The sequence below is a fragment of the Toxorhynchites rutilus genome, chromosome 1, assembly GCF_029784135.1.
Source record: "Toxorhynchites rutilus septentrionalis strain SRP chromosome 1, ASM2978413v1, whole genome shotgun sequence".
NCBI lineage: Eukaryota > Metazoa > Arthropoda > Insecta > Diptera > Culicidae > Toxorhynchites > Toxorhynchites rutilus.
Window position 1 is genome coordinate 98,476,477 of NC_073744.1, and position 25,787 is coordinate 98,502,263.

The 25,787-nt window shown below is 39.6% G+C and overlaps 1 pseudogene; it reads right to left on the reverse strand.

Annotated features, from left to right (window-relative positions):
• Nucleotides 1-19,598: 19,598 nt before the first annotated feature.
• On the reverse strand, nucleotides 19,599-19,675 carry LOC129763777 (U4 spliceosomal RNA; annotated as a pseudogene).
• Nucleotides 19,676-25,787: the final 6,112 nt, after the last annotated feature.

The following is a 25,787-nucleotide window of genomic DNA, read 5'->3' on the forward strand; positions in this document are numbered from 1 at the left end:
AAAACACGAATACGAAATCAAAACAATTGAAATAACATACACTCATATTAATGCAAAGGGACTATGCAAAAACAGATTTGAAAATATATATTTTGACGTAGGACTACGTCTAACCGGAAGATATAGGGGGTGAAATGGAAATCTAGGCACTGAACAAGTAAGAAAAAATGCAAGATTTGGAACGCTTATAACTCGAGCATTTCTCAATAGATCGCAAAGGTTTTTGCATCAATTGATAGGAAATATATCTACGCATCTATCATAACGAATAACATTTCATTTTTCTTGAGATAAATAATTGAATAATTGTGAAATATCAAGCATTGTTAAAATGCACTATGTGCCCATTTTTGATTGGTCCATTTTGTGCTCCTCAAATCGTACCGACCAAAACGGGCAACCAGAGCAGCAGCGAAATAGAATGAAGCACGATTGGAAAGGAAAAAGAAAAAAATGAACGACACATTGGTCGCAGTCTCACACATGCGTAATTCTCGAGCCAGCCAGTCAGCTTAAAAATCCTCGCTCCGCTGCCGTAACGATCCATTCTTTGTGTGGACACCGACTGGACAACATCGTTGCTGGACGGGCTGGACGGCGAGGGATCGAGTGCCTTTCTCAAGGCAAGAGGGCGGAGGTGGTAGCGCTGGAGTAGAATGGAGTAGAGTTTTCAAAGGGCCTTTCTCAAGGCTAGAGACGAATGAACTGCAAAAGTTTAAAGTCTCTATAATACAATACCTTCCTTCCGTCACGATCATTCTCATTCAAACCGTACACCACATCGGTTCGCATCACAACACATCAACAAACCAACCCAAGCACCCATGTCTGGACATGGTAAAGGAGGAAAAGTGAAGGGTAAGGCAAAATCCCGCTCGAACCGTGTTGATCTGGAGTTCCCCGCAAGGGTAGCTAGGCCGAGCGCGTTAGTACCAGTCCACCTAGCCGGCGTTATATAGTTTCGGCCGCTGAAGTGATCGAGTTAGTTGGCAAAGCTGCTCGCGACGATAAGAAAACCCGCATTCGGAACAGAACACATTCGGTTCGGTGGACATCAAGACAACAGGCAGTTGCAGCGAGTGGCGAGTGGCAAACGCAATCACAAAACGGCATCAGGTAGCAGAAGAAAAAAGTTTGTTCTTTATACAAACTGCTTTGGTGGTAAATCCAGAACAAGGCGGCATCGAGGGCGTTCGAAATGGTTTTTTTTCAAAACCACGAGTACTAAGTTTTCTAAATTGGAACCATTCCATAAAACAAGGCGCTTTTCAGGGCCAAAAAAGAGTTTAGGAAATACAGTTCAATGCTTTCTAAAACAATATCCAAAATAATAATAAAACACAAATTGATTTTTTCATAATTTGTTTGCCAGGATATGATGAGTATGTGAATTTGGCAGTTGTTCTGAGCTTATTGATTTTCACCAACTCTTAAATTGCTTCTAGATTGAAAGTACAGTAATTTACACTTATCTCGACATTTAGCTAATTGGACGGGCCGGTAATGCGACATATTTAGTTGGACATTTTTGTAAACATAGAGTTCGGGGTCCAAATTATGACTCCTCATTGAAAGCCGACACTGTCATCGCAAATGTTCAATTACAGGTTAAAATTACCTCCAATCCGATACTGAGTGGTGGTAATGCGACGTGCCATTGAATGTAATTTACTGTAAAATATGTCACAAGCTGGATGGGAAGAAATTTTCCAACTGTGAAAGCTGAGTCGAGTGGCAAATGCAATCGCTAAACAGAAAGGTTTAGCCGAACATGAGGGGATATCGAGTGACAACAAAACAATAAACTCTTTAGATTGAAGATAATTTTGTGATCCTGAAAAGGACCCTTTTTAGCCTGCATGTGAATCCAACGAGCGAACAAATCGTAATGAATGTATTTTTTTGCCATCGCTCCCTTTTGACGCTCATTCGTTCGTCTCGTTGGACTCGCCCCTCTGGCTGAGTCTGCCGATTTGTCTCTATCCTGTGAGTGTGTACCGCTAGAGTATAAAACACGCGGACCCCAAAAAAATATCTTATTTTCTTTCAAACCGTAAACCCGTGTGATTGTACGGCATCGGCATCGTGGACGTAACAAAGGAGGACAAGTTAAGGGAAAGGCAAAGTCTCACTCGAACCGTGCAGGTCTCCAGTTCTCTGTTGGTCGCATTCACTGATTGCTCCGCAAGGGTAACTAGGCCGAACGGATTGGTGCCGGAGCACCAGTATACCTAACAGCGATTATAGAGTTTCGGCCGTCAGAGTGCTCGAGTTGGCTTGCAAAGCTGCTCACGACAATCAGAAAACCCGCATCAAGAACAGAGCAGCTTCGGTTCGGCGCTCATCAAGGCAACAATTAGTTTCAGTGAGTGGCAAAGTGTTTCTCCGGCATGTCGCATTAAATGTAATTTACTGAACAACATGTCACAAGCTGGATGGGAAGAAATTTTCCAACTGTGAAAGCTGTGGCGAGTGGCAAACGCAATAGCTAAACAGGAAGGTTTAACCGAACAAGATGGGAATATCGAGTGATAACAAAAACACAACACCAAAGGTTCTTTTCAACCCTCAACATATTCATAAAGAGTAAACAGTAAACTAATCAATTTTTCAGGTAGATAGGTAGGTATTCACGTAGGAGAAGAAGATAAAACAATATATTTAAAATATATATTTAACAAAAGCTGTCCCCTTTGTATAGTCCTACGTCACTCCGGTTATGTCCCCGACATTACCCACCCGTCTTTTTTTTATCCTCTTATCCCAGTGATATTATTTTAAACAAAAAAAAACATTTATAAAGATGAACGAAATTATTTCCTGTACATATATGTAACAAGGAATACCAATACAACTCCAATACAACTCAATGTGGTTGTTTTCTCTCACTATTGCACACAATTTGTACGACCGCTTTTCTGCATCCAGTGTCACCGCCGCCTTATTGGTAACTCAGACTAGAGATGGGCAAAAACCTAGGTAGTGCGGACTGAATCAAAACGGCTGTCAAAAAAGATCCAATTGAAATGTCAAAAGAGATCCAACGATCAGGAGTATTATTTTTCTTATGATAATCAACACTATAAAAGACATATTGTTGTCAAGGGCAAAAATAATTATAATTATAAAATGAACGAACTACATTTTTCCGTCAATTGTTTATCAATTGCATCTCTGAAAGAGCATCTCAGTCTTTCACTGAGCAACGCATTTTTAATGTCCCCTCTCTTTGACATAACGTTTTTTCGAACGAAATAAAAACAAACGATGTCAAAGTCACGTAAATGTTTACTCCTGCGAGTTGAAAATATTCGATAAAAAGTGGAAGGAAGAGATGCCAGATGATTTTTTAAAAAAAAACAGGAAGTGGGTTATATCTATGGTATAACCGCAAGGGTGACGTAGGACTATCGTTGATTTTGTTTGAAGTTGAATCTAAATCCATCCTGAATGAATGAATAAATAAATATTTGGGTGACTTCAAAAACGAGAGTGTTACTTTGAAGACTCAAGGTTTTATGCATCCAATATTGGATACAAAAAACCTTGTTCTGAAGAATAATCTTCAGAAGCTTTCCTGTTAACTGCACTTGATTGACAAATCACAAAACCAAATGTATGTGGTCGCAGTATTATATGGATAGAAAACATTAAAATAAACTCGCTTGAATGTAATTTTCAATTCCAAGGGGAACTGGCAGATTATTTTTCAGCAACGATCATTTCTTTCCAGGTTTCCTCTCGATAACCAGCAAACGAAAAGAGTTGCGCGCGTGTATATGTGTGTGTGTGGCGGCTGCTTCTATGTCTTTCCGAGGAACCGTATTTCGATGCTGATACTCTCTTGGTCACCTTCTCTTCTCCTTCTGATCGATCGGCTTTTCTGCGCTCCCTCACAGTTAAAACAAACTGATTGCATTTCAGGTCAGGTCAAGCCAGGTAATGAATACCTCGATCCCTCGCCGTTCAGCTCGTTCAGTAACGATGTTGTCTTGTCGATGTCCTCAGGCGTCGTGCACTAATTACGTAACGCAAAAATCCGGATTTTGAACCTCCCCCCCCTTTCGTAACGCAATTTCCTATCTCTAATAAACAGAAAGTAACGCAACATCTAACCCCTCCCCCCTTATCGCGTTACGTAATTTGTGCACGACGCCTCACGAAAAATGAATGGGTTTCACCACCAGAATATCATTTCAGTATGCTTTTCGTGCGTGATTGAATCGAGAGAAGGTGTGGTTTACGATGGCAATTTGGAAGACAAACTAGAGGAGAATGAACTCTCTGAGTATGAAAATTTCGACGACTGAGCAATAATCGATTGAAAATGATATAATAATTTGGCGATACGAAACATTTTCCGTTTTTCATGTTATGCATCCATTATTGGATACGAAAATATCTTACTGATGGGAAAGAATAATCTTCAGAAGCTTTCCAGCTAATTACACTTGATTGAAAAATTACGAAATCAAATGTATTTGGTCGCTGTGTTCGCCATATAATTAGAAAATATTAAAATAAACTCTTTCGCATGGATGTATTCTTCAATTCTCAGGGAACTGGCAGATTATTTTTCAGCAACGATTAGATCTTTCCGGAATTTTCTCGATGCTGTATGGCATCCAAACGAAAATTCTCGTTTCAGTTTGGCCTGCAAAAAACTTTTCTGAACTCTAATCCATCAAATTTAGAGCCCTGAAAAGGGCCGTTGATTATATGCTAAGCTAATATAGCACCCTCTCCTTGGATTCGACGGGCCAGCTGAATGTCCTTGGGCATGATGTGACGCGTTTTACGTGGATAGCACACAAATTTGTATCTTCGAATAAGCCTCCTGCAGCGTCATAACCGCGGAACTTTGGAAGCGCAAGTCGGTTTTGAAGTCCTGAGCACGATCCAAAAGCTGCAAAGGTAGCTTGCGGATCAGCAATTCGGTCGACTTCCGATAGCGATGAATTTCACGCAAAGTTCCCGGTCGATAGCGATGTGGCTTCTTCACCTATCCTGCGGCTGGTGCGCTTATCCGAGCTGCTTTCGTGTGCCTTACCACTGAAAGACTAACCTGCTATCTGCTTGGTCCCAAACAAACGAGTCGTCACGGTGCGTCACGGGTGGGGTCAAGTTACTGTCGGTAGGGTCGAACGTCTATCGAATCCAGTGAGTCTGGTCGGCACCCGGGAGGGTAAACCTTTTGAGCTTGTATCGAATCCAGTGAGTCTGGTCGGCACCCGGGAGGGTAAACCTTTTGAGCTTGTATCGAATCCAGTGAGTCTGGTCGGCACCCGGGAGGGTAAACCTTTTGAGCTTGTATCGAATTCAGTGAGTTTCGTGTGTCGAACCCCTACCCTCACTACGTGGTGAGACGTACGTACTCCAGTGTGTGGTGTCGTGTCGTGCGTTGAACGTCGAAGGGGCATAAGGCGATTGTGGCTTTCTCGTGTGCCATGCGAACCCTGTGCAGTACGGTGTGTCGAACATTGAAATACCTCCCATGTAAGACGCATCGCATCAGTGCAGCTAGTAGCACCACACGGGTAGTTACCGCTCTCTCGCTCCGAGTTTTTTTTTCTCCCTTGTTATGCCTCCTCAGCGTATGCTGTAGGTATGCAGTAGGGGAAAAAAAGCGTGCGCTCGCTCGCTCGTCTGTGTGTGTTGGGTCGTTTACATCAATGTGGTGCAGCTACCTCGTGATAAGCGAGCGTGAACAATACCCCCTCTCACGCTTTTATGCGTGCTAGTAATTGTGTATGGGAATCTTTTGGCTAGTGTATGGCTATCGTGTATGCGAACGAGGAACGAATTTACCGAGGATGAACGTTGTGGTGATGTTGTGCGAAGTTAATATACACCCCTATCGAATTGTTTGCGGGCCGGCGTGCCGCGCATCCATCAGTAGATAGTGATAGTGAATTCTGGTTGATCCTACCAGTAATATACGCTTGTCTCAAAGGTTAAGCCATGCATGTCTAAGTACGAACAGATTTAATGTGAAACCGCATAAGGCTCAGTATAACAGCTATAATTTACAAGATCATACAACTAGTTACTTGGATAACTGTGGAAAATCTAGAGCTAATACATGCAAAATGCAGGGACCTCGCGGAACCTGTGCAATTATTAGGCAAACCAATCGTCCCCCTTCACAGGGCCGTGACGCTTGAGTTGAAATCTGGATAATTCCGCTGATCGGACGGTCTCGCACCGACGACGGATCTTTCAAATATCTGCCCTATCAACTATTGATGGTAGTATAGAGGACTACCATGGTTGCAACGGGTAACGGGGAATCAGGGTTCGATTCCGGAGAGGGAGCCTGAGAAATGGCTACCACATCCAAGGAAGGCAGCAGGCGCGTAAATTACCCAATCCCGGCACGGGGAGGTAGTGACGAGAAATAACAATATGAGACTCTTGAATGATGTCTCATAATTGGAATGAGTTGAGCATAAATCCTTCAACAAGGATCCAGTGGAGGGCAAGTCTGGTGCCAGCAGCCGCGGTAATTCCAGCTCCACTAGCGTATATTAAAATTGTTGCGGTTAAAACGTTCGAAGTTCATTCTTGTCCAGCACGGGTGCTACTCCTAATGTTGACAGTAGGTCACTGGTATTGCTGCGACTATAAGACTGGGTGCACATACACGGTGGCACTTTGTGCCCTTTATCGGGTGCGGTGTTTCCACCTGCCCAGCTGCGATTACCTTGAACAAATTAGAGTGCTCTAAGCAGGCCACACAACGGCCGAGAATAATCTTGCATGGAATAATGGAATATGACCTCGGTCCTAGGGGCTGGTAAAGCCAGGGTACAGCGCAATCCAGTGCCAATTATTGGCCCTTCAGCTTCCGCCCTGGAACTCCTATCCTTACCTCCCCGAGGTACCGGCTGGGGTATGAGCAACCTTAGGAAAGATCGGGTAACCAACCCCGGTGGGACCTTTGGTCGTACGCAGACAAGGAAGGGGGAAAACGGGCCCCAAAAGTTAAGGTGTGATGCGACCCGTGCCGAGAGCTGAGTGGTGGAAGGGGCGATATAAATGAGAAGCCGTTAACGGAGCCTGTGGGGCACCGGGGCGCACCCCACAGTATGCAGCCCTTACCGTGTTACAGCAGGGCACTGACGCGGAGGACCCCACCTTTCCCTAGCGACTCGTGGGAATCACATGGAGAACAATAAACAAAACCAACCAAAACAAAAAACTGTATCGAGGGCGTTCGAAATGGTTTTTTTTCAAAACCACGAGTACTAAGTTTTCTAAATTGGAACCATTCCATAAAACAAGGCGCTTTTCAGGGCCATTAAACCTTCCAAAAAAGAGTTTAGGAAATACAGTTCAATGCTTTCTAAAACAATATCCAAAATAATAATAAAACACAAATTGATTTTTTCATAATTTGTTTGCCAGGATATGATGAGTATGTGAATTTGGCAGTTGTTCTGAGCTTATTGATTTTCACCAACTCTTAAGTTGCTTCTAGATTGAAAGTACAGTAATTTACACTTATCTCGACATTTAGCTAATTGGACGGGCCGGTAATGCGACATATTTAGTTGGACATTTTTGTAAACATAGAGTTCGGGGTCCAAATTATGACTCCTCATTGAAAGCCGACACTGTCATCGCAAATGTTCAATTACAGGTTAAAATTACCTCCAATCCGATACTGAGTGGTGGTAATGCGACGTGCCATTGAATGTAATTTACTGTAAAATATGTCACAAGCTGGATGGGAAGAAATTTTCCAACTGTGAAAGCTGAGTCGAGTGGCAAATGCAATCGCTAAACAGAAAGGTTTAGCCGAACATGAGGGGATATCGAGTGACAACAAAACAATAAACTCTTTAGATTGAAGATAATTTTGTGATCCTGAAAAGGACCCTTTTTAGCCTGCATGTGAATCCAACGAGCGAACAAATCGTAATGAATGTATTTTTTTGCCATCGCTCCCTTTTGACGCTCATTCGTTCGTCTCGTTGGACTCGCCCCTCTGGCTGAGTCTGCCGATTTGTCTCTATCCTGTGAGTGTGTACCGCTAGAGTATAAAACACGCGGACCCCAAAAAAATATCTTATTTTCTTTCAAACCGTAAACCCGTGTGATTGTACGGCATCGGCATCGTGGACGTAACAAAGGAGGACAAGTTAAGGGAAAGGCAAAGTCTCACTCGAACCGTGCAGGTCTCCAGTTCTCTGTTGGTCGCATTCACTGATTGCTCCGCAAAGGTAACTAGGCCGAACGGATTGGTGCCGGAGCACCAGTATACCTAACAGCGATTATAGAGTTTCGGCCGTCAGAGTGCTCGAGTTGGCTTGCAAAGCTGCTCACGACAATCAGAAAACCCGCATCAAGAACAGAGCAGCTTCGGTTCGGCGCTCATCAAGGCAACAATTAGTTTCAGTGAGTGGCAAAGTGTTTCTCCGGCATGTCGCATTAAATGTAATTTACTGAACAACATGTCACAAGCTGGATGGGAAGAAATTTTCCAACTGTGAAAGCTGTGGCGAGTGGCAAACGCAATAGCTAAACAGAAAGGTTTAACCGAACAAGATGGGAATATCGAGTGATAACAAAAACACAACACCAAAGGTTCTTTTCAACCCTCAACATATTCATAAAGAGTAAACAGTAAACTAATCAATTTTTCAGGTAGATAGGTAGGTATTCACGTAGGAGAAGAAGATAAAACAATATATTTAAAATATATATTTAACAAAAGCTGTCCCCTTTGTATAGTCCTACGTCACTCCGGTTATGTCCCCGACATTACCCACCCGTCTTTTTTTTATCCTCTTATCCCAGTGATATTATTTTAAACAAAAAAAAACATTTATAAAGATGAACGAAATTATTTCCTGTACATATATGTAACAAGGAATACCAATACAACTCCAATACAACTCAATGTGGTTGTTTTCTCTCACTATTGCACACAATTTGTACGACCGCTTTTCTGCATCCAGTGTCACCGCCGCCTTATTGGTAACTCAGACTAGAGATGGGCAAAAACCTAGGTAGTGCGGACTGAATCAAAACGGCTGTCAAAAAAGATCCAATTGAAATGTCAAAAGAGATCCAACGATCAGGAGTATTATTTTTCTTATGATAATCAACACTATAAAAGACATATTGTTGTCAAGGGCAAAAATAATTATAATTATAAAATGAACGAACTACATTTTTCCGTCAATTGTTTATCAATTGCATCTCTGAAAGAGCATCTCAGTCTTTCACTGAGCAACGCATTTTTAATGTCCCCTCTCTTTGACATAACGTTTTTTCGAACGAAATAAAAACAAACGATGTCAAAGTCACGTAAATGTTTACTCCTGCGAGTTGAAAATATTCGATAAAAAGTGGAAGGAAGAGATGCCAGATGATTTTTAAAAAAAAAACAGGAAGTGGGTTATATCTATGGTATAACCGCAAGGGTGACGTAGGACTATCGTTGATTTTGTTTGAAGTTGAATCTAAATCCATCCTGAATGAATGAATAAATAAATATTTGGGTGACTTCAAAAACGAGAGTGTTACTTTGAAGACTCAAGGTTTTATGCATCCAATATTGGATACAAAAAACCTTGTTCTGAAGAATAATCTTCAGAAGCTTTCCTGTTAACTGCACTTGATTGACAAATCACAAAACCAAATGTATGTGGTCGCAGTATTATATGGATAGAAAACATTAAAATAAACTCGCTTGAATGTAATTTTCAATTCCAAGGGGAACTGGCAGATTATTTTTCAGCAACGATCATTTCTTTCCAGGTTTCCTCTCGATAACCAGCAAACGAAAAGAGTTGCGCGCGTGTATATGTGTGTGTGTGGCGGCTGCTTCTATGTCTTTCCGAGGAACCGTATTTCGATGCTGATACTCTCTTGGTCACCTTCTCTTCTCCTTCTGATCGATCGGCTTTTCTGCGCTCCCTCACAGTTAAAACAAACTGATTGCATTTCAGGTCAGGTCAAGCCAGGTAATGAATACCTCGATCCCTCGCCGTTCAGCTCGTTCAGTAACGATGTTGTCTTGTCGATGTCCTCAGGCGTCGTGCACTAATTACGTAACGCAAAAATCCGGATTTTGAACCTCCCCCCCCCTTTCGTAACGCAATTTCCTATCTCTAATAAACAGAAAGTAACGCAACATCTAACCCCTCCCCCCTTATCGCGTTACGTAATTTGTGCACGACGCCTCACGAAAAATGAATGGGTTTCACCACCAGAATATCATTTCAGTATGCTTTTCGTGCGTGATTGAATCGAGAGAAGGTGTGGTTTACGATGGCAATTTGGAAGACAAACTAGAGGAGAATGAACTCTCTGAGTATGAAAATTTCGACGACTGAGCAATAATCGATTGAAAATGATATAATAATTTGGCGATACGAAACATTTTCCGTTTTTCATGTTATGCATCCATTATTGGATACGAAAATATCTTACTGATGGGAAAGAATAATCTTCAGAAGCTTTCCAGCTAATTACACTTGATTGAAAAATTACGAAATCAAATGTATTTGGTCGCTGTGTTCGCCATATAATTAGAAAATATTAAAATAAACTCTTTCGCATGGATGTATTCTTCAATTCTCAGGGAACTGGCAGATTATTTTTCAGCAACGATTAGATCTTTCCGGAATTTTCTCGATGCTGTATGGCATCCAAACGAAAATTCTCGTTTCAGTTTGGCCTGCAAAAAACTTTTCTGAACTCTAATCCATCAAATTTAGAGCCCTGAAAAGGGCCGTTGATTATATGCTAAGCTAATATAGCACCCTCTCCTTGGATTCGACGGGCCAGCTGAATGTCCTTGGGCATGATGTGACGCGTTTTACGTGGATAGCACACAAATTTGTATCTTCGAATAAGCCTCCTGCAGCGTCATAACCGCGGAACTTTGGAAGCGCAAGTCGGTTTTGAAGTCCTGAGCACGATCCAAAAGCTGCAAAGGTAGCTTGCGGATCAGCAATTCGGTCGACTTCCGATAGCGATGAATTTCACGCAAAGTTCCCGGTCGATAGCGATGTGGCTTCTTCACCTATCCTGCGGCTGGTGCGCTTATCCGAGCTGCTTTCGTGTGCCTTACCACTGAAAGACTAACCTGCTATCTGCTTGGTCCCAAACAAACGAGTCGTCACGGTGCGAGAGCAGAGTAAGAAATGAATGAAAGCAAAGGAAGCGTCATTTTATAACCTGTTTTCGAAGCTATCATTAAGCTATTCAAACAATTTTCCGACTCAATAAATAGCAATCATATAACTCTTGGACATTTTATCTTTTGTATGAAATGATTATCACTGTCCCGTTTATCCGAAGTAGAATGAATCACGCTTAAAGAAGGAATGGATTTTTTCTTGGAATTTACTCAGCAAAATAATGTCGGTTTTGAAGTCCTGAGCAATTGCACGAACCAAATGCTGCAAAGGTAGCTTGCGGATCAGCAATTCGGTCGACTTCTGATAGCGACGAATTTCATGCGAAGTTCCCGGTCGATAGCGATGTGGCTTCTTCACGCTTCCTGCGGCTGGTGCGCTTATCCGAGCTGCTTTCGTGGTGCGTTACCACCGAAGGACTAACGAGCTGTCCGTGCTATATTAGCTTAGCATATAATCAACGGCCCTTTTCAGGGCTCCAAATTTGATGGATTAGAGTACAGAAAAGTTTTTTACAGGCCGAACTGAAAGGAGCATTTAGCGAAAATCGTGGTTTCGATAATAATTCATTACCGATAGGTGCCATGGATATGGATTTCTTAATGAAGAATATGAAATACATGACATGATGTAGTGAATATATCCGAAGAAATCACTTTGGTGAAACTGCATTATAAAATTATTTGTGTACGAATGCCGCAATCGATAGTCGACTCTAATTTGCGCTGAGTAATTTCCTCGGAGGACTCGATTCCTCCTTTGAACATTAATAATCTCTTTCTGGCAAAACGATGTGGTATGAATCACATTATTTGAATGATAGAATGAAGAAGTTTTCTGCCAATTTCCTTCAACCTCCAAACGTATCTTTCTCCCGTTTGTCGTTTTCGCGTTGCCGAAAGACGTGGTCTTACGTTGATCGCACTTGATTGAAAAAATCCAAAACTAAATGTATTTGGTCGCAGATTTATATGAGTAGAAAGCAAATAATCGCTCGAAAATGACTTGATTTTCGCGATGTGAAACATTTTCCGTTTTTCATGTTATGCATCCAATATTGGATACGAAAATTTCCACTGATCGGGAAAAAAAATATTCAGAAGCTTTCCTGTTAATTGCGATTGATTGAAAAATAACAAAACCAAATGTATTTGGTTGCAGTGTTATATGGATAGAAAACATTAAAATAAACTCTTTCGCATGAATGTATTTTTCAATTCCCAGGGGAACTGGCAGATTATTTTTCAGCAACGATGATAGCAACGAGAATTCCGCGCGTGTATGTGTGTGTGTGTGTGTGTGTGTGTGTGGCGGATGCTCCGATGTTTCAAGCGGAACCGTGGCATCACTCTCCTCCTGATGGATTCCCTTTTGGCCTCCAATCGCTGTTCAATCATAACTGAGTGGGTTTACGAGCGGCGCTCGCTTATATACCGATTGGTGATTTCAATAGCCTGTTTTGAAAGCAATTTTAAGACTATTGAAACAAGTTTTTGGATGAAAAAGTAACAAGTATATGACGCGTAGACATTTTATCTTTCAAATGAAGTGTTAATCATACCATTTCGTTCAGTTGTTTAAGAGCTATTAACGCTCAAAATCTCGGTCTCCAGCGTAACGCTTTCGTTCTCGAAACTTTGGTTTTACACCCCGGTATAGAAATGAAAGACGTAGTCCTACGTCAAAAATCTGTAAAAAAAGACGGGTGGGTAATGTGGGGACATAACCGGAGTGACGTAGGACTATACAAAGGGGACAGCTTTTGTTAAATATATATTTTAAATATATTGCTTTATTTTCTTCTCCTACGTGAATACCTACCTATCTACCTGAAAAATTGATTAGTTTACTGTTTACTCTTTATGAATATGTTGATGGTTCTGAAAAGAACCTTTGGTGTTGTGTTTTTGTTATCACTCGATATTCCCATCTTGTTCGGTTAAACCTTCCTGTTTAGCTATTGCGTTTGCCACTCGCCACAGCTTTCACAGTTGGAACATTTCTTCCCATCCAGCTTGTGACATGTTGTTCAGTAAATTACATTTAATGCGACGTGCCGGAGAAACACTTTGCTACTCACTGAAACTAATTGTTGCCTTGATGAGCGCCGAACCGAAGCTGCTCTGTTCTTGATGCGGGTTTTCTGATTGTCGTGAGCAGCTTTGCAAGCCAACTCGAGCACTCCGACGGCCGAAACTCTATAATCGCTGTTAGGTATACTGGTGCTCCGGCACCAATCCGTTCGGCCTAGTTACCCTTGCGGAGCAATCAGTGAATGCGGCCAACAGGGAACTGGAGACCGGCACGGTTCGAGTGAGACTTTGCCTTTCCCTTAACTTGTCCTCCTTTGTTACGTCCACGATGCCGATGCCGTACAACCACACGGGTTTACGGTTTGAAAGAAAATAAGATATTTTTTTGGGGTCCGCGTGTTTTATACTCTAGCGGTACACACTCACAGTATAAAGACAAATCGGCAGACTCAGCCAGAGGGGCGAGTCCAACGAGACGAACGAATGAGCGTTAAAAGGGAGCGATGGCAAAAAAATACATTCATTACGATTTGTTCGCTCGTTGGATTCACATGCAGGCTAAAAAGGGTCCTTTTCAGGATCACAAAATTATCTTCAATCTAAAGAGTTTATTGTTTTGTTGTCACTCGATATCCCCATCTTGTTCGGCTAAACCTTTCTGTTTAGCGATTGCATTTGCCAGTCGCCACAGCTTTCACAGTTGGAAAATTTCTTCCCATCCAGCTTTTGACATATTTTACAGTAAATTACATTCAATGCAACGTACCGAAGTGCCACTCAGTGTTGCATTGGAGGCGATTTGAACCTGCAATTGAACATTTGCGATGACAGTGGTACAGTGTCGACTTTCAATGTGCGGTCATAATTTGGATCTCTATGTTTACAAAAATGTCCAACTAAATAAGTCGCATTACATGTCCGTCCAATTAGCTAAATGTCGAACTAATTGTAAATTACTGTACTTTCAATTTGGAAACAATTTAAGAGTTGGTGAAAATTGAATAATCTTGAAAGTCCCCAACTATCAATAAGCTCAGAACTACTGCCAAATTCACATACTCATCAGATCCTGGCAAACAAATTATGAAAACATCAATTTGTGTTTTATTATTATTTTGGATAATGTGTTAGAACGCATTGAACTTTATTTCCTAAACTCTTTTTTGGAAGGTTTAATGGCCCTGAAAAGCGCCTTGTTTTATGGAATGGTTCCAATTTAGAAAACTTAGTACTCGTGGTTTTGAAAAAAAAACCATTTCGAACGCCCTCGATGCCGCCTTGTTCTGGATTTGCCACCAAAGCAGATTGTAAAAAGAACAAACTTTTTTCTTCTGCTACCTGCTGCCGTTTTGCGATTGCGTTTGCCACTCGCCACTCGCTGCAACTGCCTGTTGTTGTCTTGATGTGTTCTGTTCTGAATGCGGTTTTTCTTATCGTCGCGAGCAGCTTTACCAGCCAACTCGATCACTTCGGCGGCCGAAACTATATAACGGCGGCTAGGTGGACTGGTGCACTGGTACTAACGCGATCGGCCTAGCTACCCTTGCGGGGAACTCCATATCAACACGGTTCGAGCGGGATTTTGCCTTTCCCTTCACTTTTCCTCCTTTACCATGTCCAGACATGGGTGCTTGGGTTGGTTTGTTGATGTGTTGAGATGCGAACCGTTGTGGTGTACGGTTTGAATGAGAATGACCGTTACGGCAGCGGAGCGGGGATTTTTAAGCTGACTGGCTGGCTCGAGAATTACGCATGTGTGAGACTGCGACCAATGTTTCGTTAATTTTTTTCTTTTTCCTTTCCAATCGTGCTTCATTCTATTTCACTGCTGCTCTGGTTGCCCGTTTTGGTCGGTACGATTTGAGGAGCACAAAATGGACCAATCAAAAATGGGCACATAGTGCATTTTGACAATGCTTGATATTTTACAATTATTTAATTATTCATCTCAAGAAAAATTAAATGTTATTCGTTATGATAGATGCGTAGATATATTTCCTATCAATTGATGCAAAAACCTTTGCGATCTATTGAGAAATGCTCGAGTTATAAGCGTTCCAAATCTTGCATTTTTTCCTACTTGTTCAGTGCCTAGATTTCCATTTCACCCCCTATATCTTCCGGTTAGACGTAGTCCTACGTCAATATGTGAATGTCTGTTAAAAATGTGGAAAAGTCTGTAAAAGTGTGCAGATCTATAGAAATGTCTTTTACCTTTAATTTTCACATATTCATTAATACTTTGTACATCGCGATGCACGTAAGATTGTATTTTGTCATTCCATGCCAAACCAATATAGTGGTTCTCAGATCTTCGTCAAAATGGTAATTTTGTTCTTTATCGCAAAACATTGAAATCGTGTTTTTTTATTTTTTTCATTCGGGTAAAAAATAAAAAAACAGGAAGTGGGTTATATCTATGATATAACCACAAGGGTGACGTAGGACTATCGTTGATTTAGAGATCATTTGTATTTGGAGAACTTCGAAAACGAGAGCGTTACGTTGGAGGCACAAGGTTTTATGCATCCAATATTGGATACGGAAATATCCTACTGATGGGGAAGAATAATCTTCAGAAGCTTTCCTGTTGATTGCGATTGATTGAAAAACCACAAAACTAAATGTATTTGGTCACAGTGTTACATGGATAGAAAACATTCAATTAAGCTCTTTCACATGAATATATTTTGAAAATTCCCAAAGGAACTGGCAGATTATTTTCAGTAACGATTAGATATTTCCACATTTTCCTCGATACTGGAAGCCCACCAATGGTTAATGCCAACTCGATAACCACCTGTTAATAGCACTTGATTGAAACATATTTGGTCACAGTGTTACATGGATAGAAAACATTCAATTAAACTCTTTCACATGAATATATTTTGAAAATTCCCAGAGGAACTGGCAGATTATTTTCAGTAACGATTAGTTATTTCCACATTTTCCTCGATACTGGAAGCCCACCAGTGGTTAATGCCAACTCGATAACCACCTGTTAATAGCACTTGATTGAAACATATTTGGTCACAGTGTTACATGGATAGAAAACATTCAATTAAAGTCTTTCACATGAATATATTTTGAAAATTCCCAAAGGAACTGGCAGATTATTTTCAGTAACGATTAGATATTTCCACATTTTCCTCGATACTGGAAACCCACCAGTGGTTAATGCCAACTCGATAACCACCTGTCAATAGCACTTGATTGAAACATATTTGGTCACAGTGTTACATGGATAGAAAACATTCAATTAAACTCTTTCACATGAATATATTTTGAAAATTCCCAGAGGAACTGGCAGATTATTTTCAGTAACGATTAGTTATTTCCACATTTTCCTCGATACTGGAAGCCCACCAGTGGTTAATACCAACTCGATAGCCACCTGTTAATAGCACTTGATTGATACATATTTGGTCACAGTGTTACATGGATAGAAAACATTCAATTAAACTCTTTCACATGAATATATTTTCAATTAAACTCTTTCACATGAATATATTTTGAAAATTCCCAGAGGAACTGGCAGATTATTTTCAGTAACGATTAGTTATTTCCACATTTTCCTCGATACTGGAAGCCCACCAGTGGTTAATACCAACTCGATAACCACCTGTTAATAGCACTTGATTGAAACATATTTGGTCACAGTGTTACATGGATAGAAAACATTCAATTAAACTCTTTCACATGAATATATTTTGAAAATTCCCAAAGGAACTGGCAGATTATTTTCCAGCAATGATTAGATCTTTCCGAAACTTTCTCGATGCTGAATGGCATCCTAACGGAAAGAGTTCTGCGCGTGTATGTGTCGATCCTTCGCCGTCCACCTCCTCCAGCACGTTAGGCAACGATGTTGTCTTGTCGATGTCCTCACGAAAAATGAATGTGTCTCACCACCAGAATATCGCTTAAGTATGCTTTTTGTGTGTGATTGAATCGAGAGAAGGTGTGGTTTACGATGGCAATTTGGAAGGCAAACTAGAGAGGAATGAACTCTCTGAGCTCGGAACTTTCGGCGACTGAGCAATAATCGATTGCAGGCGCATACAATATTGGATACGGAAATATCCTACTGATGGGGAAGAATAATCTTCTGAAGCTATCCTGTTAATTGCGATTGATTGAAAAACCACAAAACCAAATGTATTTGGTCACAGTGTTACATGGATAGAAAACATTCAATTAAACTCTTTCACATGAATATATTTTGAAAATTCCCAAAGGAACTGGCAGATTATTTTCAGTAACGATTAGATATTTCCACATTTTCCTCGATACTGGAAGCCCACCAGTGGTTAATGCCAACTCGATAACCACCTGTTAATAGCACTTGATTGAAACATATTTGGTCACAGTGTTACATGGATAGAAAACATTCAATTAAACTCTTTCACATGAATATATTTTGAAAATTCCCAAAGGAACTGGCAGATTATTTTCAGTAACGATTAGATATTTCCACATTTTCCTCGATACTGGAAGCCCACCAGTGGTTAATGCCAACTCGATAACCACCTGTTAATAGCACTTGATTGAAACATATTTGGTCACAGTGTTACATGGATAGAAAACATTCAATTAAACTCTTTCACCTGAATATATTTTGAAAATTCCCAGAGGAACTGGCAGATTATTTTCAGTAACGATTAGATATTTCCACATTTTCCTCGATAATGGAAGCCCACCAGTGGTTAATGCCAACTCGATAACCACCTGTTAATAGCACTTGATTGAAACATATTTGGTCACAGTGTTACATGGATAGAAAACATTCAATTAAACTCTTTCACATGAATATATTTTGAAAATTCCCAAAGGAACTGGCAGATTATTTTCAGTAACGATTAGATATTTCCACATTTTCCTCGATACTGGAAGCCCACCAGTGGTTAATGCCAACTCGATAACCACCTGTTAATAGCACTTGATTGAAACATATTTGGTCACAGTGTAACATGGATAGAAAACATTCAATTAAACTCTTTCACATGAATATATTTTGAAAATTCCCAGAGGAACTGGCAGATTATTTTCAGTAACGATTAGATATTTCCACATTTTCCTCGATACTGGAAGCCCACCAGTGGTTAATGCCAACTCGATAACCACCTGTTAATAGCCGCGCGTGTATGTGTGTGTAGCGATGTCTTCCCAGGGAACCGTTTGTGGCATCACTCTCCTCCTGATAGATTCCCTTCTGGCCTAGGGTGCACACCGTTCGTCCGCGCTTTCATGATAAATAAAGAGCTTCACCGTAACAGCGACAACATGCTCCAATCGCTGTTCAATTAGAACTGAGTGGATTTCCGAGCGCCGCTCGCTTATATACCGATTGGTGATTTCAATAGCCTGTTTTGAAAGCAATTTTAAGACTATTGAAACAAGTTTTTGGATCAAAAAGTATCAAGTATATAACGCGTAGACATTTTATCTTTCGAATGAAGTGTTTATCATACCATTTCGTTCAGTTGTTTAGGAGCTATTAACGCTCAAAATCTCGGTCTCCGGCGTAACGCTTTCGTTTTCGAAACTTTGATTTTACACCCCGGTATAGAAATGAAAGACGTAGTCCTACGTAAAAAAATTAAAAAGAAAGAAAAAATAATTTTTTGGATCACCCTAAAATGGAAATGGGCCATTTTAGGGTGATCCAAAAAATTATTTTTTCCACTCTTCCCAAAATGACTTTTTTCAAAACTTTCGAACCACTTAACCGATTTAGATGATCGACATATCAAATTGAAGCCAATGAGCTTTAATTGAGAAATATTGAACTTGCAGATAATATGGATCCTATTTTCGTAATAATTGATTGTAGTCGTTTTTTAATGTTTTCATGGCTTTGGACTTGGGGGCGCTATATCTTTTATATGTTTTCTTGAAAACTGAGAGTTTTTTACATAAAATATCTCGATATCAGAGATGCTATTTTTTTCGTTTTTGAAATATGATTTTTCAGAACTAATCGATGGTTCGAAAAACAATTTTTCTCACTACAAAAAGTCATAACTTCGTTAAGTTATAATTTTGTAAATTTAACATGTTTTAAGTCTTCGATCAATATACATATGTGACTAAACTAGACCTATGCTACTAGAATCCAATCTTCCCGCAAGTGCGATATTTTTCAAATTTTGCTTATTGGCTTTAATTTAATATATCGATCATCTAAATCGGTTCAGTAGTTCAGATGTTATGATTTTTTGCGGAAAGTTATTTTTGGACAAAGGGGGAAAAATTATTTTTCAAACCACCGGTTAACTTTGAAAAAATCATATCTAAAAAACGAAAAAATAGCATCTCTGATATCGAGATATGTTATGTAAAAAACTATGGATGGGTTATACCTATGATATAACCGCAAGGTTGACGTAGGACTGCCGTTGGATTAGTAATCATTTGTGTTTTTTCAATTAGCAATAATCGCACCTCGAATGTTCCTCATTTGTTACGATATCGCCGCTGCGCAAAGCTGTTGATTAAATTATTGATGAATGTGAATGTGTATGAAACAATTGCAAACAAATTCAAATTTAGGTCAATTCATGCATTATGGTAGTGGTTATCGCAGCAAATAGTTATCAACATTTTGCCTAATCATCAAACGGTATAAGTTCAATGAGCTGGCGACATGAAGGGGCATGCAGTCTTGAATAACCCGCGAATAACGTTGCATTTGTACCCGCTTTTGTAGACCGTGTTAGCAAAACGCATTCCGGAGTGTAAAAATGCATAGGGGTATAAAAAGTACTGTCGAGATCTGGAATGCCGATTTTCCTAACTTATTGGCGATCTAACGCAAAACGTAAACGATCGGTGAGACATCTGTATTTTGTTTTTGAACTATGAAAATGATGCTAATGTAACCTAAAACTCAAAAACCAAATCACGTATATTTTACTTCCGGGCTTTCCAATGTAGTTCTCACATGCAGAAATCGTGCATTTTTCTACTTGCGTTTGATTGTGCTCTTGAATTTCCTTCTTTAATTCAACCATTGTCAACATTTTTATAGTTTTCACTACTGAAAGAGGTAAATAAATAACATGTTATATATAAAATTGTGCAGAATTAAATTTCTTACAAACTCATCGCAATCAATTATTCTTTCATGATTATAACATTGTAATTTGTGGAAAGAACTACAAACCTTCCATAAGCTCACATGGCAAAATTTAAAACCATCACTTTCACCGCAGCGCCGCCTAGGTGTAGATTTGTACGTTAGATCGCCAATTGGTTTCGGAATCTGTGATGAGAAAACACATTCCGGTTTGCGAAAACGCAAGCGAGTACAAAAGTACTCGTAGCTTCCATCTCATTTGTAATGCCAAAAAAGTATGTACAAAAAAAAAGTGTACAAAAGTATCCGCTGCTTGTATCCATTTTGCAATGCCGATTTCCCTAGGCTCCATGGTTTTGAAGTCTGTGTTAGGGAAACATCATTCATTCCTGCGATGGAACCTCAATCGCTGTTCAATTAAAACGGATTTCCGAGCGGCGCTCGCTTATATACCGATTGGTGATTTCAATAGCCTGTTTTGAAATAATTTTAAAGCTATTGAAACAAGTTTTTGGATCAAAAAGTAACAAGTATATAACGCGTAGACATTTTATCTTTCGGATGAAGTGTTTATCATACCATTTCGTTCAGTTATTTAGGAGCTATTAACGCTCAAAATCTCGGTCTTCGTCGTAACGCTTTCGTTTTCGAAACTTTGATTTTACACCCCGGTATAGAAATGAAAGACGTAGTCCTACGTCAAAATCCTCAGCTTTCAAGAAAAAATATAAAAAATATAGCGCCCTCTAGTCCAGAGTCATAAAAAAATAAAAAAATTATAGGAGGTTGTGTTCAAGACACGACCGCATTGTTGACGTAGAACTGCGCTGTAGTTTAATTGAAGTCGCTTGTTTATAACTGTGATTGTTATTTAATAATGCTACGAAAATTTAGAAATAACCATTCTTTAACCACGAAGAATGAAGTTTACCTCAGCGAGATCCACTGTTTATACTCTAGGCGAATATTCCCCTTCGTTCTTCTTCTTTTCCTTTATTCACGGAGACTTTACATCTTACGATTTCCCCTTCGTTGCTCGCCGATAAGTTGCTCGTTATAGACAGCTCTGTTCGGGAAAGCACACAAATGTACAGAACAAATGTGTAAGAACATGGGAATGCTTCCAATTTTCATCAATTTGAACCATATACAGACTATGGGATTGTAATGTGTAGCATATCAAACAAATCTTAGGGAATTTCCGATTCGTTTGGTATGTAAATCGCCAGAATCCGTTCACGGCAAAAATAGTTATTAACGTTAACTTTATTTCGTAAAAACGTGACCTGTTTTCTGATTTGGCACCCTTAGTGAAAGACGTAGTTCTACGTCAAAACGACTACAATCAGTAATTACTAAAATATAATTATTTTTTCGCAAGTTAAATATTTTCCAATAAAAGGCTTTGTCATTAGTTTCAATTTTTTATGTCAATCATCTAAATCAGTTCAGTGATTCAAAAGTTTTTAATTTTCATTTTTCATTTTTGGGAAAATGTGAAAAAAAATTGATTTTTCGGACCACTTAATAACTTATGTGTTGTAAGTGTGTTTAAATGTTTCAACGATCTACACATACATACGCGCTGTTAATTTTTATAAAAATCAGTATTTCTTCGTTGATATATTGGACATCCACCAAGGCTTGCGGTCTTATCGTTGATGAAATTTATAAGAAAATGCAGTGTATATTTTCCATCCGCCATGCAAGGCTATACAAGTTTTAGATCACCACACGGCCATGAACCATGTCTGTGGTTACAATATCGAACAGTAACCCATATTTCGTCATAAGCAGACCCGAAAGCGAATGTGAGTTGTTGAAAATAGAATGAAAATTTTTATTCGATGTTGTTTAAATACTCAGAAGACATAGTCCTGACCCTAACTTAACTATTTTTCAATAAATCTCCTTGCATTTCAGCAAAACAATCTTATCTAGAACAGAAAATAATTATCAGAGACAATTTTCGTTCAAGATTTTTCCTTACCTGCAGAGAATGCAATTTTTCATTAATTGTGAATAACCGTATACTCTCTTTCGTCTGCAATGATGTCAGGGCAAAAGTACTTATGTGTATGAGTTCCAAACTAAACTATGGAAAAATGTCATATGGTGAGTCAAATATCTTTGATGTGATGAATAGAGCCACTTATTTTTTCAAAAACCTGTGAAATATTGTTATATCCAAAAAGTCTACAACAAAAATAAGTGTTTCACAGATATGTCTGTAAATTTACAAACATGTTTGTAAATCTGGCATCCCTGGTGGTCTGAAAATTTATTGCAAGAAATCCCTTGAAAACATGCATGAATTATACTTATGACAGACATACAGCTGTACTACCGTTGTACTTCGAAAATTGTATGTCTGTCACCATGTACAGCGCTAGAACCATGCAAGCAACTCGGTACAATCGCTGTACCTGTACCGACCTATTTTACCGCTGTACATGGCTACAGTTGTACTGTGCGCAGCGCCATAGAAGGTTAGTGGTGGGTAGCATGAACAAACTGAATCAAAACACTTGGTAAATATTCTTTTCATTGACTTTCTCTTGAGTTAATAACTCAGATTGGAAACTTGTTTGTTGTGTTTGATAGTTTAGACACTAAATAAAAACCTTTTTCATTGAAATATGTGGTGAAAATTGGAAAAATTTCTGATTGTCAGTTTGACATGTACAACCAAAGTATGTCTGTCATGGTACGATAGTACCTGTACAACGCTGTACTCTTACAGCGCAAGTACAGCTGTATGTCTGTCCCTGGTATTAACTTGAAAATAAAGTGCATTGAGTCCGCACCACTTAGGGCAAAACGTTTCATTTCAGTGAACGGCTCAGAGCCGACTCGACGGCTCTTTTCAAGAACTGGTTTATTCGGATATGTAAAGAATGGAAGACTAAAAAAATAAGGTTTAACAATCCCTCAGTTTAATATTACTCTACTGAGGGTTTTCTCTGATATATTTCCATCACAATAATTTTCTTTAATTCTTTTTAAATTATCTATTCAATATTATCTTATATCATGGACAGACATATAGCTGTACTAGCGTTGTACGTGTACAGCGTTGTGACAGACATACTTTGGTTGTACATCGTACCGCATGTCAAACTGACAATCAGATTTTTTTTCCGATTTTCACCACATATTTCAATGAAAAAGGTTTTTATTTAGCGTTCAAACTATCAAACATAACAAACAAGTTTAAAATCTGAGTTAATAACTCAAGAGAAAGTCAATGAAAAGAACGTTTACCAAGTGTTTGATTCGGTTTGTTCATGCTACCCACCACCAACCGTCTATGGCGCTGCGCACAGTACATCTGTAGCCATGTACATCGGTAAAATAGGTCGGTACAGGTACAACGATAGTACCGAGTTGCTTGCATGGTTCTAGCGCTGTACATGGTGACAGACATACAATTTTCGAAGTACAACGCTAGTACAGCTGTATGTCTGTCATAAGTATAATACCAGGGACAAACATACAGCTTAACTTGCGCTGTAAGAGTACAGCGTTGTACAGGTACTATCGTACCATGACAGACATACTTTGGTTGTACATTGTACCGTATGTCAAAGTGACAATCAGAAATTTTTCCAATTTTCACCACATATTTCAATGAAAAAGGTTTTTATTTAGTGTCTAAACTATCAAACACAACAAACAAGTTTCCAATCTGAGTTATTAACTCAAGAGAAATTCAATGAAAAGAATATTTACCAAGTGTTTTGATTCAGTTTGTTCATGCTACCCACCACTAACCATTTGTGGCGCTGCGCACAGTACAACTGTAGCCATGTACAGCGGTAAAATAGGTCGGTACAGGTACAGCGATTGTACCGAGTTGCTTGCATGGTTCTAGCGCTGTACATGGTGACAGACATACAATTTTCGAAGTACAACGGTAGTACAGCTGTATGTCTGTCATAAGTATTATACTTATGACAAACATACAGCTGTACTTGCGTTGTACTTCGAAAATTGTATGTCTGTCACCATGTACAGCGCTAGAACCATGCAAGCAACTCGGTACCTAGGTAGTGCGGACTGAATCAAAACGGCTGTCAAAAAAGATCCAATTGAAATGTGAAAAGAGATCCAACGATCAGGAGTGTTATTTTTCTTATGATAATCAACACTATAAAAGAGGTATTGTTGTCAAGGGCAAAAATAATTAAAATTATAAAATGAACGAACTACATTTTTCCGTCAATTGTTCAATTAACCATTGCATCTCTGAAAGAGCATCTCAGTCTTTCACTGAGCAACGCATTTTTAATGTCCCCTCTCTTTGACATAACGTTTTTTCGAACGAAATAAAAACAAACGAAGTCAGAGTCACGTAAATGTTTACTCCTGCGATTTAAAAATATTCTATAAAAAGTGGAAGGAAGAGATGCCAGATGATTTTTAAAAAAAAGTCTGTAAAAACATGTGAATGTCTGTTAAAAATGTGGAAAAGTCTGTAAAAGTGTGCAGATCTATAGAAATGTCTTTTAACGTAAATTTTCACATATTCATTAATACTTTGTACATCGCGATGCTCGTAAGATTGTATTTTGTATATACATACAACCATTCCATGCCAAACCAATATAGTGGTTCTCAGATCTTCGTCAAAAGTTGTAATTTTGTTCTTTATCGGAAAACATTAGACTCGTATTTTGACGTAGGACTACGTCTAACCGGAAGATATAGGGGGTGAAATGGAAATCTAGGCACTGAACAAGTAGGAAAAAATGCAAGATTTGGAACGCTTATAACTCGAGCATTTCTCAATAGATCGCAAAAATTTTTGCATCAATTGATAGGAAATATATCTACGCATCTATCATAATGAATAACATTTCATTTTTCTTGAGATAAATAATTGAATAATTGTGAAATATCAAGCATTGTCTAAATGCATTATGTGCCCATTTTTGATTGGTCCATTTTGTGCTCCTCAAATCGTACCGACCAAAACGGGCAACCAGAGCAGCAGCGAAATAGAATGAAGCACGATTGGAAAGGAAAAAGAGAAAAAATGAACGAAACTTTGGTCGCAGTCTCACACATGCGTAATTCTCGAGCCAGCCAGTCAGCTTAAAAATCCCCGCTCCGCTGCCGTAACGATCATTCTATGTGTGGACACCGACTGGACAACATCGTTGCTGGACGAGCTGGACGGCGAGGGATCGAGTGCCTTTCTCAAGGCAAGAGGGCGGAGGTGGTAGCGCTGGAGTAGAATAGAGTAGAGTTTTCAAATGGCCTTTCTCAAGGCTAGAGACGAATGAACTGCAAAAGTTTAAAGTCTCTATAATACAAGACCTTCCTTCCTTCCTTCCGTAACGATCATTCTCATTCAAACCGTTCACCACATCGGTTCGCATCAACAAACCAACCCAAGCAGCCATGGCAAAGGAGGAAAAGTGAAGGGAAAGGCAAAATCCCGCTCGAATCGCGTTGGTCTGGAGTTCCCCGCAAGGGTAGCTAAGCCGAGCGCGTTAGTACCAGTGCACCAGTCCACCT